Below are 15,659 nucleotides of genomic sequence, written 5' to 3' on the forward strand. Positions count from 1 at the left end.
TCAGAAACTTTTTAATGAAATGTGTTTTAAAAATGTTCTCACCCGCATATTAAACAATAAAAGAATGTCTTTGTCCTATCTACCTACCTTAACCTGCAGTAAAAATTGTTTGAATATTTTACTAATATAAGATAAAAAGTTAAAATAGGTTCACCATATAAAACTATATTTTTTTCTCTGTATCTTCGGACACATATCACATTGGAGGAGTTGGGCGTGTCCCCAAGTGGTGACCATTAAGCTAGAGCAAATTCCAAGTAAAGAAACCAAAAACAAGAGCAATTAGATGACATGCGAAGGGGGCAGAGTGCGTGGTTTTAGTTTGCTATCGTGTCGTTTCCCTACGTCATTAAATTAATTCAATGCAAACCCAACCTCAACGAACTCAACCACATCGAAGACTTAATAAATTGTTCTGCTCGCAACGGCCAAATGTAGCGTAAAATCATACGAAAAACATCAACACCAACAGCGGCAACAAAAACAACAAATAAATATAAACCCAAGTGTTGCATAAATTAATAAATTTTACTTGGCTTGGTAAAAATTTCCATATCAGAGACCTAAACACGAAAACTGCAGTCACAGCAAGAAGGAAATTGCTATAAATTACAATGCATCGTCATGCATTTTCATGGCTCAGTTGATTTTCTGAATAACGAAAATACATGCCACAAATACCCTCAGTGAACTGATCGAATCTGAAGAGTGGGTTGCAAAAAGGTTTTGTATTTTGATGGGGGAATTTTCGGAAGAATAATTGTGGCTAAGGGTGAGAAGTTAGTTCAGAAATGATGCAGAACTTATATTTTTAGAGCACATGCTTTGCAAACAATCCATAGTTTAGTTATGCAGGTATCATTTTCACCAATCAAATTCACTCAACACATTTTAGGACCATCATTATCGCAATATTCAATCGGTGGTTTTCTCGATTTTCCCTTTTTTACGATGCAAATTATAAGCACAACTGCAATGGCCACTCTTGACCGCCTTCATGTCACTTCTGTCACGTTAGCTGCTGGCAACAGATGTTTGAGCTGATTGAGCGACTGCTGCCATCATCATCGTGGTGGCCACCACCATTAGCAGCTGAAACAGCAACATTTGCTGCATGCAGCAACTGCAACAACAGCAACATCCCAGCAGCAACTGCAACACCGCAGCAGCAACATCATCAGTGCAATGCTGGTCTTTTGGCTGCTGTCGGGCACGCCTTGTCGGCTCATCGCTCAAAAAATTGGTTGAAAAGAGGGGAATATGGGGGTACGAAACCCGTGCTACTTGACTTGGAACTTCCACCTTCCTGACTTTGGCGGCAGCTCAGCTATGAGCATTAATTTGTGCCCGCCAGTCAGACATTTTACGACTCCCACTGTAAAAATGGCGGGACAGATACATACCTTCTTTCATATACCCTTTTTTATCAAAACATAGATCTATACCTTTGTTAGTATACCCCTTTTCATCAAAATCTCTTCGTTTACAAAATAGGTGGCCATTATTTTAAGAGCATGTATGTACCAGGTACATTGTACCTATATATATCATATATCATTTAACTCAAATTTAAGTGTTTTAAAAGTTTCGGTGTAAGGCATTCGTTTCTATTTTTCCTTATTTATGCTCCATTACTGCCGCTGCTCCAGCTCCCCGATTCTGCTCCTTTGTCCATCCAATCAAACACATGTCAAATGCCGCTGATGTTGCCTGTCGGCGGATGTCGACATGTCCACATGTCCGCCATTGGGGAGCAGGAACCTGCATCTGAATCTGCATCTAATCACAGCTCCGGGCGCGTTTCACTTTCGCCGCGTCATGTAAATGTGCTCTCACCTGGCCCCGAAATCCCCCGAGGTCCCCAGAGACCCTCGACGACCACGCTCGCCATATAGTTAGTACGTCAGTTTGGTCAGCCCATGCTGTCCCCATATGGAAACTCTTACTGCACAGGGAAAAATAAAGGATTAGGTGCTGGGGATCGCATGGGGTTACGGGTTCCATTTTCCATTATCATAACTATATTTAGAACCTAACAAAATATTTTTTTTATATTTTACATAATTTTTTTATACAATTTCCTAAAGTAATATCCCATATTTCTTAGTGCAAGCTTGTTTTCCTATCCATTTTCCATCCGTTTGTCGATAGTCGAGTGGGCGCCAAAGTAAAGCATTACGACCATCGACAAACATTGATGTCGAAGTAGTTTTACCTCGATATTGTTGCTGATTTTGTTGTTTTCGATATGTTGTTGTGGTCGTTTCAGACTTTGTTGTTGTTGTAGTGGGCCATACACATGTAGTTTGGCACCCACTCTTGCTGGCCGCTTTCCTCAGCCCCTTTGAGGTCTTTCTTTTTTGCATACTGGCAGTTTGTAACTCCCAATGGCAAAGCACTCAACATCAACATCCACCACCAAAGTTGGCCAGTGCTCACTGTACAGTGGGCCGGGAGTAGGCGAAAATGGGACTGGTGTTTGGGTGGCAAATAATGGTTAGTTAAAGGTTAATGGTTCATGTTTAACAAGTATTTATGATTCAAATATGAAAACTAATTGACATTGATCTCATTTTGAACAGTACTTCATTCCCACATAAGTTTTATTTGTGTTAAAATTTTTTTTAAACCAACCAATAAATATAAATAAGTAAATAAATATTAAATTTGTTGCTCGTCGCAAAGATTAGGTTATACCTTAAATGATATCTGCTTAAAATAACTATCCCATTTGAAATTTTTATGTTCTAACTTAGCGAAAGTTGCTTTCATTTTTGATCCCCATAAGTTTGTAATGCGTAACTTTTATTGTTATTTAATTACCTTAGCTAATAATTTACTTGGTTAGCCATGGATAAGTAACTCGGCTAATTAGCGATTCCACTAATTAAGTACCCAAACTGATGACTACTCAGCTCAAATTAAATTTGAGTTGAATTTCATTAATGTCAATTAGGTCTCCCCTTCTTTTCGCCTTTTTTGAGGAGCCCAGCTCCACATATTCTGTATAAACCATATTATATAATTTAATTTGAGGCAGCTTTTCAACAAGTCAGCGCCCACAGTGAAGCACACACTGCCCGAGGCACTAAAGTTATTAAAAGTCAATATTTTTTTGCTGCAATGAAGTTAAATGACGGAAATTCAGTTATTATAAAGTTGAGCACCCCCCGATGATAGATGAGTTTTTAAATATGTGAAGTAAAATTTTCGCATGCAGGGGTTTAAATAAAATATATATGCACGTGGGAGAAAAATAAACAAGAGGTTAAAGACTAAACTAACAGTCTATTGGGGCTAAAAGCCACGTTTTATGGGGACAGGAAACGGAAATGCTTCTTTTTTGTGCTCTTCTTTGAGTCCTGGCATAGACAACAAATTGCTCAGTTACTCCTGTGTTCGTACTGATAAAAATCCGGTTCAGGACCACTGAAATGAATTAACATTTTGCATGTTGGCTAAAATGGAAGAGAGTGCAAAAATGCTGAAATGAAGAAAGGTTTTTCAGCCAGGATAAGGGCACATCCCTCGCAACCTCTGAACTTCCTTTCAGTTTATTTTGGCCAAAACGTTTTAGTTTCTCCGGTTTGTGTGTCTCTCTTTTTTTTTTTGTATATCCTTTTTTGCTTTTACATTTTGCGGTTTTGGCCAAGTAGAAGCGAAACAGAAGCCCATAAAACATTTGCAGCAGCCTCGTTTGCATTTTTTATGCAGTGCAGAAGGAGTCAGGTTAACGCCTTTTTGGCTTTAATAGTGCAACTTTACTGCTTAAGTGGTATAAATTGCAGTTGCAGTTGCATAGTGTGGAGTTCACTTCGGTTCGGTTTTGGCAGAGATGCATATCGATGGAGCCAGAACCGCATGGAAGTACTTTATAACCCAAAAAGCCTAGGGGATACTTCCATTCTTCCTACCTCATTTCGTTGGATTCTATTGAAATCGCGTTTTGTCTGCCTCGTCCGTGGGTAATTTATAACTTTGCAGGAGCAAAGGCAACTCGTCCGGCCTTTGGATCGGTTTAGAGGATAAAGAAATATGTAAATTTTAAGTATACTTAGAGTTCATCTTAAATTAAGTTGCAACTAGTTGGGAAAGAAGTTTGTGGGCTTAGGAAACTCTTGGCTAGAAGAGAAATAATTTTTAATTATTTATGTGCATTTTAATTGGGAGTTGTGATGAATTAAAAGAAAGCTTAAGAATAAAAATTGTAGTTTTCAAGCCACGTATACTTTGATATATTACTTTTTTTATTGGAATCCAGCTTTAATGCACATTGGATGTTCAAGAAATTACGAACCATAGCCAATCTTAACCTCTATGCAGGCGTAATCTTCAAACTATGAAACCCTTTCATGTTGGTTAAATTCGAGAGTTTTTTTTCCCACATCACGCCATTCAAAACTGTGAAAAAAACTGTAAGCAAATCCATCAAAATTAAGCATACCTAATTCGAAAACAGGAAAAGGGGGCGTGTTGAGGCGGGTAAAATTGAAGAGCGTAATTATTATTAATTTGTCAAGAATGTAAAACAGATGCTCGCTTTGGAAAAAAAACTCCTTATAGGGGAAAATCGAGCAGATGCACATGCGGGCTATTTGGATATGTAGCATGAAATGAATTTATTTTTTTTCGGTTTGGTTTGGTGATGCCACGTGCCACATTTCCATGGAAAACCCGACAACCGAATCGGAGCAATTCGAGTTGAGAACTTCGAATGCAAATCAAGAATCCGTTGGAAAATAAAAAATTAAAACAAGTGCCCAGACTCCCCGCCCGACTTTGTGGGTATATAAATATCCGTTTAGTCGAGCAGTGCTCCCTTTTGTAAGCTACTCTATTTTTACATCCAGCATGCTCCATCCATTAAATGCATTTGTGCATATTTCGAAATCGTGGCACATTTACATTTTTTCGTTGATTTCTTGTGTGTTTCTTGATTTTTTATTTTTGTTATATCTGTGTATTTCAGCATTTTCTGCCGTCAGCTTTTGTTCGATTTTTACTTTTCGCCATGAGTAGACAATATTTTTCCTTGACTCTTTCCTGAATGGAAAATCCAAATGCAATTGGGAGCAACAGAAAATTTACTTCATTTTTTTTTTTTTTTTTTTTTGGCAACCGTTCAGCTTTTATTCCGGTTTTTCTATTTTATTTCATCTGATTGCTTTTGATGTTGAAGTCGAAGATTTTTCGCTTGGAGTTAAGATCACATGCTGAGCATTTACTAGATAATCTGATGTAATGAACTGTAATCTGACATCGATTTTGAATTTAATTGGACATTTCTTAATCGGATTGATCAGAAATTTTGAATACGAAAATGGAGATTGGGAGATCAAGAAAATTGTTGTTTAATTAACTAATAAAAAATATATATAACTTTGCTCTTTTTAGATATTAATATTATATTTAGTACTATTTTTAAGAAGTGTTTTCCTATATTATAAAGCCACATTTGACTCCCCTTTAAATGCTTAGCTGCTCTAAAGCAAACATTTTGCTCGTTAAAAAGCCTGGAAGCAATTTGAACTTCAGCTAAGAAGGACTTAACTGCGATTGGTGTCATTGTCCTTGTGCATGGTGGCGTGTTGCAGGTTCCCCCTCTTTTGGGGCCCACCTCATACTCCTTTGTTTTTCCTGGCTCCCTTTGTACATACGTACATGGTAAAAAAGTATATTTTTAGCACAAAATGTAAATAAATTTGCATTCACATGGAGTCGCTGGCGAACAATTGCCACAAGGAGGCAGCCGAGGTTAGCGGGGATGGGTCATAGGGCAGGATGAAGGGTGAAGGGTCCTGGCAGGGCATTAAAGGATTACAAAAGGCAGCAGCAGTTGCCGCAATAATCCTGTTAGTTTATTTTGCACCACAGAGCACACAATGTCAAGTGCAGAACAGAGCATTACGAAGTGGGTTTTTTCTCCTTTTTTTGTGAGCCGTATACCCACCATCATCTGACAGACAATCCTAGACAATGCGACTGCAGTGAGGTGTCGGAATGGAAGTCGTCCTAATGAAGTCGTACGAATAACCAGGCGGTAAATTACGTGTCCAACTAAATGAGGACCTGGGTGTTTGGCTCGTCATGCTATCTATGTATCTATTCCATCCCATATCCCTGAAATATTCAAGTCATTTAAAATTGAATGAGACACTTTTCGAACTTCGGAACTGCAGGCAATTTCCATGCATTTTCCAAAGGGCAAAAGTGGCAGCAAAGTGTCATCCTCTCAAACACATCCTGTTCTGTTCACCTCACATTGTGCATGGTGTGCCCAGCCCATTCCCTGACCATTAATCTTGGGGCATTGTTCTAGCTCCGGCTAGTGTCATAGTTATAAATTATGCAGCAGTTGAGTTAGGGATCGAGATGGCAATATGGATAAGAGGGGTTCTGCACTGGGGGAAATTGTGCCTAGTAATATAAAATATTTTAAACATATTAGACTATTTTTAAAACCATTATACAATTTTGTTAGATTTTTACAAATCTGATTTAAATGCACATGGACAAGAAAGGTTCTGGGTTAAAATATTAAAAATATTTCAGGACTTTTAGAACCCAAAATTCAATTTATAGACTTTTTAAATTATAATTTAAGTGCATGGAAAAAAGGAACAACATTTTATAATATTTTATGCAATGAGAACTCTTTTTTCAAGTGTTCAGCATAGAGCACACTTGAAAATCGATGGCCAAGGCCCATGCATATCGAGTGTCCAATCCACTCCACTCCGCTCCTCACCATTCCATTCCATTTCAAATCGAGACGAGTGCAAAAAAATGCAACCAAGCGTAAAATCAAATAAAACGTCAACCCAAAATGGACACGAGTGGGAGGAAGGGCAGCTCATGAGGATGTGGATGTGGATGTGGATGAGGATGGCGATGAGGTTGAAGAACCACCACCATGGACGCAATCCGTGGAGAACCCAAACCCAAACCCACCACGTTGATGGCACAGACCGCCGGCTACTGACGATGTTCAAGTGTCAATTGGGTTTACTTACAGGCCACTTTGTCGACGGCATACTGTACTCTGCCCTCGGTGGACCCTCCTTAAACATATAATATATGTATTCCCCTATATACCCGTATATATGTTTATGCTCGCACATCAATGTAAATGCCGCCTTCGAGTGGTTTTGCTGTAGAACTCCTTCTGCTTGTTGTTTGTGTAATTGGATAAGCTGAAATCGCCATAAATGATGGATTGTGATTTGCAAGAGATTGCGGTGGAAGTTATAGTAACTGAATACGTAATAGATTTTTTTGCGGTTAAGAAATAGGTTGTAAGTAATAGAATTTTAGTTAAAAGTATAGGAAATATAGAAAGTGCTCTTCTAAAAATACCCCATATACCAGAACCATTTAGAATAATATTATCTTACAATTAAGATTCTGGCTTTTTCATTATTTCAATTGTATGGGCCATATGATTTTGCCCACAATCACTTCTCTCGCTCAAAAGAAAAACATTTCCGATGCACTTAAAATATTTATGTGAAGCGAACGTTTTGTTTAGACGCAACTCAAGTGTTGCTCAAGTGCAAACTGCATTTTCCCTTAGCTCCAGAATCGATTCCTAACTCGAAAAACCCGACTGTGATAGCATGCAGAGCAAAGTGCAGGGCCACTTAATCGACTGTGGAAATGTGTGCCCCAAAGAGCGCTGCGATTAGGAAACTGGGTCAATTACTCTTGCAAGGGAAACCGACAAAATTATGTTTATGTTTTCCAAAGAATCAAAAGCAATTGCACACAGGTAACAAAAAAAACAGAGCACTCAGCACTCGAGAATTGTGTTTACCAAAACTAAGAAAAAAGAACCGGCAAGAATGCGTTAACCCAATTTCCATGCCACAAAATAATCATTAAAAGTATCTATTACATTCTAAAGTATTGTATTTGTTCTTTTTTCGTTGCAGGTATGTATCGGGCATATATTACCATTATGTTGTGGGTGTGTGCCGTGCCCCTTTGGCTTTGACTCCGTCGGAGAATTTGCATAAACTTTGGGCCGCCAGCAAAGCGGCCAAATGTCAACAACTCTATCAGCCAGAAAGATACCGAACCAGGCACTCTTTTTGGTAGCGAATTTCAGAAAACCTCCAACGTCAGCCGCAACGCAAATTGGCAACACAAATCTGTCAACGGGCCAGGAGATGGCCAACTAAGCAGGCTAACAATCAAGTAACAAACAGTTACAGTGAAAGAAATAATATAAAGCAATGCAATTTTTTTCAGGGTTTTTATAAAAAAAACATATTAGGTCTAGGGAAATTATAAAATTTTATCTACATATTCTTTACTTATGTATTTTGTATCATCATTTGAAATTCAAAACAGTTTTCAATGAGTCGGCATCTGAAAAGTTGAGTTTTTCCGATCAGATATTATAACTTCTTTTGATTTTATTATAATACTCCAAAATAATCATTATTTACTTAAAAAAGGATTAATTTTGAGGAATGTTTTTAAAGTCAAAAAATATTTTTTAAAGTAAAGATCATAATTCTTTTGGATTTTTTGTATACGAGGTAAATTCGATTTTTCAAATAGGCTATTCTTTAGAATCAAAAACATATATCAATATTTTCGATAGTTTCAGATAGTCCATAAGCTTTGACAAATATGTTGGACTTTTATTTATTTGTGATCGATTTTTTTTAGTGCAACCATTCAGGCCCGGCTCACCTGTTGTCTTGGCCAAGTCGGGCCTGGCACTTAACAAGTTTTCAATTTGTAAACGCGCGTGCTTTGAATACTCCCCGAGATCTTTGGCAGCCGGCGGAGGAGGAGGAGCTTGGAGTTTGAGCCGAAGAAGGCAGACAATTGAGCCAAGATTGAATAAGTTCGGGTGGAGTGGGCTGTGGAGGCCAATTGGGGTTCCAAGTCCAAAGCGGCACGCGTGCCTCAAGGAGGAGAAAAAGCCGAGACGAAGACCAAAATCAAGCCAATTTCCAATCACACAGAGACCACTTTTTTTTCCATTACGCAAAACTTGTCGGGCGGAGTATTTAGTTTATATCCGTTAACTCTATTATAATTTCATTTAGATAATTGCAAATGCGTGCAGAGCATTAAAAAAAGTCCTGTGTAGGCTGGAGAGAAATAAATCTCTGGAAAGCCTAAAAAAGAACCTGTTATAACATAATTATCCTTTATGTCTCTATAAAAGTTAAATGGAACATCTTTTATAGAAATAATTACATGAATTTTCTACAAGAGATAATTGAAACTATATAGTTAATGTATCTAAAGCATTTGTGCATTTTTCCTTGATCATCCCATTATTTAAATGTCTTGTTATAAATTATATGGAAGATCCATTTGGAATTCTTCGTCGTTTTCGTGTGAAGGCTTGAATTTGCATTTTTATGGTTAGACATCACGGTCAGGTGATTAAGTCGTTAACAAAGCATTGATTATTTGTAAGGTTTACGAGGGTATTACAACACGGAGCTCGGTTGGGTCTATTGACTGTATGCAGAATGCGTAATATCAGTTGTCAAACATGAACCTTTACTCTTCTTTACTAGGTTATTGGTAATAACTATTTCAATGGGATTTTATTTTTGGAAAAGGTATTAAATTTGAATTGATATTCCTAACAGTTCCCAACAGCATTACTAAAAAAATCCATTAGGCCAAACGTTTTTATGATTTTGCAACCTTCTGTTAGATATATAATTTTTAACGCTTTTCGTTTAAGAACTTGTAAATGTTTGCATTTATAAGCAAATCAACTTCTCTTCGTATTTTTCGATTTTAATGGCTTATTTTTCATTTACATTTTTTTAGCCAATCAGCAGCTGTAATTAGAAACATATTTAAGTGTCTATGTAATGTTTAACATCCTCAATTAATCATCTCTACCGAAAAAGATACAAAGATACAAAAAGATACTGAAAAGATACAAATCTTGGTTGTTAATAATTCAATTAAAAATCAGCAGCAAGAAATTTGCATCTTTATGGTTTTCTATTGCTCCCGAGCAATTTATCCAAGCAACCTTTGCAAATTGCTTTACAATGCTCGAGAGCCGAATACAGAAGTCAATCTGAATGCCTCCAAAATGGTTTTATTATAATCGTAAAGCTATCCTATCCACCGTTCTGATGTCAAAAACCTTTGCCAACAATCGTTTTATTTTCTTATGATTTTTTTTTTGCTGTCCATTGTTTGTTGTCTTTCTGATTACCATGGTTATGTTGTTGTTGCCATTTTATTTGAACATTTATTTATGATATTTTTGTTTATTTTTTGCCGCTTTTACATTGCCCCTCCATTTGATAATGATTCTTATTGTTAAGCTTTTGCTTTTGTGGTTTCAGGTTCGTATTGTGTTCTTTTGCACGTGTTTTATTTGAGAATGGAAATGAAAAAATAAGATAATGGGAAAAATAAGCGAAGAAGGATGTCTTTAAAGCCTAAATTATAATGGCTTTGGCTCTAAAAAAAATGGTGTTTGAAGTTGTTAAATTTCGTCAAGGTTTTGTAACTCAAAAAAAGTGTTATACCAAAAAATTAGGAAATCATACACATTATGAAAACGCAAACCATGTCTAAATTAGCAAACGTTTTTCAACTCAACCATATTAAACTCGGACAATTAAACGATCAGTCAATCCGCAACCATATCTAATAACTATATCAAAATGTTGGTTGTTCGGCTTGTAAAATTGGAATTACAAATTGAACAAGAAAATTGTCAAATTGGCCAAAACATTTACACGCATCGCATTGCAATGGATCGCATTGCATTGGAAATTGAAAATTGTTAAATAACAAATTTGCTTTTGACCAAATGCGGCTGGCCTAAGTCGACATAAACAACTGAGCACGTTAATAAATCATTTCTGACCAATATGAGACACCCTTTCGGCCGACTGCCATTGGGTTGGCTGTTGACTGCTAACGCATTTGGTCAAAACCAATTCATCAATTGCCCAAAAAATTGGCAAGAGCCAGCAAACCGATCCAATCGAAGCCGCCAAGAAACCAAACCCACCAAATATGACAAAATGCAGGTGGCAAAATTAGACAGAGAAACACAAAAACACCAAAATTATAAATATTTCGCTTTTTTGCGCCATTGCGCAAAGTCAACAGAAAACCCAAAGAGTAAAAAACAAAATTGTAAATATATTGACAACTTTGCAGATTTTGATTTTCCGCTTATGCGAGTCAATTTATTTATTTATTTATTTTTGTACTATACCCACAGTATTTACACTGCGCCAATTTTATGTTTATATTGTTGATCGCCGCAAAATAATTGAGGGGAAAAAAATAAGTTGAAAGCAAACAAATACACAAAGTAAAACCGGCGCCACAGAGTCTTGCCAAAAATTGTGTTGAGCAGAAAAAAAGGGTAGAAAATCTGTACTTACAGACTATAAGATACCCCACATTTTTCGAGGTAACTTTCAGATTTTTTTTAAAATTATATTCATTTTACAAAATTATATTCAATTTAACAATATTTATTGGATAATTTGATGTTTTATTATTTTAATGGCCAACGAACTGATATACTTTTCTTTTTTATCTACTGGATACTAATGAAATTGCTGTATCTCTGCAGTTTCTGGACTCGCAAAAAGCCAAAGCAAGTTAAGTCAAAATCAGATTTATATTTATAACCACAAAGAAAAGCAAGGCATATGTCCCAAACCGGAGTTAAAGTTTTAGCAAATAGTCGAATAAAGCTTAAAACAAAGGCGTCGAAATATCGAAAATCAAATTTATCTTCATTATGGCCCTAATGAATGGGGCGAATGACATCATCATTCTAACATCATTTCGCGTTGGGATTGTAAATATTTGTGACGCCTTTTCAGGTGCAACGATGCAAAACATTTTTGCTCGCCACCTCCGCCGCCAAACGTGTGATTCGAATAATTGCTTTGCAATTTGCCGCCTCAGGCTTTAATGAAAAAAAAAGAAAAACAACGAAACAACTAAATAATATTATTACGCTACACGCTCTTGGCATACAAAATTGTTTTTTTTTATTATTATTTTCTGGCCACGTTATCTTCGGGTATTATATTACAGGCGACACACATATGCAGATGTAAGTTGTCAGGTGTGGCTGGAACCATTTCTGATATATCAATTCACATTCTGAGTTACGAGTGGTGATATTCAGTTACCTCCCGGTATTGTTTATGAATTGGTCAGCCACCTTAGGATTTATGAATTCCACTTGTGAAGTAGCGCATAATGGGATTTCAGCTCACGTACCCTGTCAGCTACTGAAAAAGATTTATATTATGCGATTTATGGATCGCAAATGCTAAATTTAATTGCATAACTTAGAGGAAGATAAGGTAATTTCTGGTATAAAATATGCATATGCGAGATAAAGAAGCTGGAAAGCTTGTTAAAAACGTATTAGCATTTTTTAACGACTCAATTTTGTATGTACTAGAACTTAGTTTTGCAATTAAACATTGCCTACATATTTTGGGCCTAACTTAACTTTTTTTTTGGCAACAATTTCCTATAAAGTTTCTCGTAAAACTTTCACAACGCCTTTTGCAATCTTATGGACCTCACTTGCTCTCCCGTAACCCCTAACCTTTTTCAAAAATGGGGGCTCGTCTTCACTTAACTGGCCATAACTTATTATGACCCACAAAAATCTCTGGCGGCGCCTTAAAATTCCATCAAATTATTGTAATTTGTGAAGGGCCATAGCAAGTGAAATAAACTAAAATTTTTGACACTTTCGCATGGGAGATTTTTATGGATGAGTAAAAACCAAAAGGCTTTATCTTTTGTGAGCCCGAAAACGAAATTTAAAACTTGTCAATCCTGTTTGCGGTGATTATTTAATGGGGCTTACGTGATTTCCCGGGAATCAGCCCGACATCGATCATATAATTTGCCTAAGCCCGGGCTAATGAATCGTCATTTGGTCCCAGCCACATGCAAACCTTTGAGCACGCTTCCACAATGGATAAAACATGGAGAACAGAATATTTTTTAACACATAACAAAACACCTCATAAATTTTATTGGCCCGGACACGGACCAAAAAGCAAACTAAAACTCCACTCATTAGCAGCAGAAACAGCCAAGGCAGCTAAATACGAAAAAAGGAAAACCAAATCTAGAGCCAAATCCCTCCAAAGCCAAACCCAAAGACCCAAAGCTAAAGTTTTACAACTTTTTTGTGATTTTTATTTCTACTTCATTTGAATGACTCGGTTTGCCGCCATATGAGAAGTTCTCCCTCTGATTTTGGTTTTTTATTGCTTTCGTATTCTGACGTTATATGGCAAAACGTGCCGCTGTTTGAATACAGCATTTCTGTTATTTTTGTTTGTGCCTTTGTTTTTTTGGGTTTCAATTTTAAAATCACTTTTGGCCATCGCACACCGTCTGACAACTAACACAACGCCAGTGGCCGTCGGCTTGTCATAGAACTTCACCCACATAAATAATTCCCAGTTGTACTCCAAGTTGTTTTTTGAATTTTATGCAAAAAAAAACCCGAAGATATTGAAGGTCGATTAGCTAAGTTGAAAAGCTTGTAACTTTTATAGCAAATATTTCAAGCTCTAAAAATTTTGTATTATATTAAGTTCAAAGAGGTGTTATATGTGTAGGTGCTATAAGCGATATTTTAGATTTTTTAATGAGGAATTTAATGAAATTATAGAAAATCCAAATTACCATAAAATAGGTAAAGTCGATTTTCGTTAAATTACTGAAAAAATTGGGTTTGTATCGTGCTATAAAGAAAGGAAGCACTTAGAAAGGATTTTGTAAAATTCGCCAGTAAAGGACTACTAGAACCTTTTAAAGATCGCGTCATTTAGATTTAAAGTTCGAATTACTCCCACATTTTTTAACCAAAAGAGTTGATTTTCTTATTAAATATATATTTTTTGTTATTTAAGGCAAGTGTTTAAAGCTTAAACGTTGAACAATTTGTAAATGTTTCCAAAGTTTCGGCTAGACTTAAACTCTTGATAGAAAAGTACGCATTTTCCAGTTTTTTAGTATACCAGCTTGTTAACTACTTCAAAGATTTCCTATCTATTGACTCTATTGGGCATTTATTTGACTTAACTCTAGCCATTTGCCGAACTACCCCGCGTTATTATCTCGACTCAGTCGCAACTCACGAAAGGAAAATATTTGTGCAAGCGCTCCTTCGACTTTTCAGCGGACTTTAAGATGTTCGGGCGGAGATATAGATGGTGTATGGTGTATATAGGGTATAGACAATTGTAAATAAGGTAAGCAATCAGTGGGGCTGAACACAGTAGCTGTCGGTTTTGCGTGCAGATCAGGTTGGGTTTGTGTTCATATATATGTACATATGTACACCCATGTGTTTGAGTGCTGCCCCAGTCTGTTGAGATTAAAAACGCTTAAATATTTATTAAATGTGGGAGCGTGCAAAAGACAAGTTTGTGAGTCAGCCTAGAATGGTGGCTGAGTTGTTTGTATCCGAGTGCTAAACGAATGCTAAATATTTGCACTGATTTATTTGGTGCATTAGACGGTGGCACTAAGTGGTATTATAAATATTTGGAACAAGTCTCCGTACGAGAATAGATAAATTGTGGGCATATGTAGGATTTATTGTTTTTCGAATGTTTTCCGTCTGAATCGGTAGCCGACTATGAGATGTTAATCTGCAGTGTCATTACTTCAGTTACGCTCTTTCCTGCACATGTATCTTTGTATCTATACGATGGCCACAATAACCGCACCGGAAATGCGATATCCAGCGATTGTCGAGAGGCTCTCTCTTGAAGGCCTGACTTTGAGGTTAACTTTCTCAAGACAGACCCCACAAGTCGAAAGCTGAGCTACCAGGCTTTTGAGTTTACTAAAGAAAAATGTCTTGAACTTAAGATTAATTGAGATAATAGGCCCCTATATGATTTACATTCATTTCTCTCTATGTACGGGATGTCACTTCCAAACACATTCCCATCATATTGACAAGCGTAATGCCTGCAACCATCCATCCATCCATCTATCCATCTATCTCCTATGTGTAATTGCTGCAATGGGAGCAACAAGAAGCTTGAGATACATTTGTATCTTGCACTGCTGAAAGCCTTTCAACGTCCACCAGGATGTGCCGACCAACAAACAAGACGTTGACTTGACGGGTACAGTCTACATCCATGGAGCTGCTTGATTTTTTAATTATTTATGCCTAAGACACGTTAATGATTTTCCAAGGAATCGCCTCAGAATGCTGCCACCAACTGGTTTACCAGTCGCAGTCAGCCCTCCCCAGCTGCCTCATCTCATCCCAGACGGCTTCTTCCGACTAAAGTTGGTTAGTCACTGTAATTGGTTACACTTTGATTTCGCCTCGAGTCGATTGGTTGACCTGCAAACCAAGTGACAACTTGAAATGAGCAGATTCAGACGGGCTTTTTCACTCACTTTGTCACAATCGTTTGACAAGTGTTTGATGTTCGTGATTGAATCGCAGGAATGTTTGTGGTGAAAAAAACTGAGATAGATATTTGATTCGAACTGAAAGCATGTGAAAGATTATTTTCATTAAGATGCTTGGGATTGTGTTGGAGAAATTAGGATGTGTTAGCACTGATGTAGTGCACCTTATAGAAAATTTTATGACATTTAAAGTCTTAAATCCAAATCTCAAT

General features: G+C 37.0%; 1 protein-coding gene across 7 annotated transcripts in view; it reads left to right on the top strand.

Annotated features, from left to right (window-relative positions):
• pyd (zonula occludens-like protein polychaetoid) overlaps positions 1-15,659 on the top strand; it is a 92,043-nt gene that overhangs the window by 12,145 nt on the left and 64,239 nt on the right. The gene's annotated exons all lie outside the window — the stretch shown is intronic.

The sequence above is a fragment of the Drosophila suzukii genome, chromosome 3 (genome assembly GCF_043229965.1).
Source record: "Drosophila suzukii chromosome 3, CBGP_Dsuzu_IsoJpt1.0, whole genome shotgun sequence".
NCBI classification, from domain to species: Eukaryota; Metazoa; Arthropoda; class Insecta; order Diptera; family Drosophilidae; genus Drosophila; species Drosophila suzukii.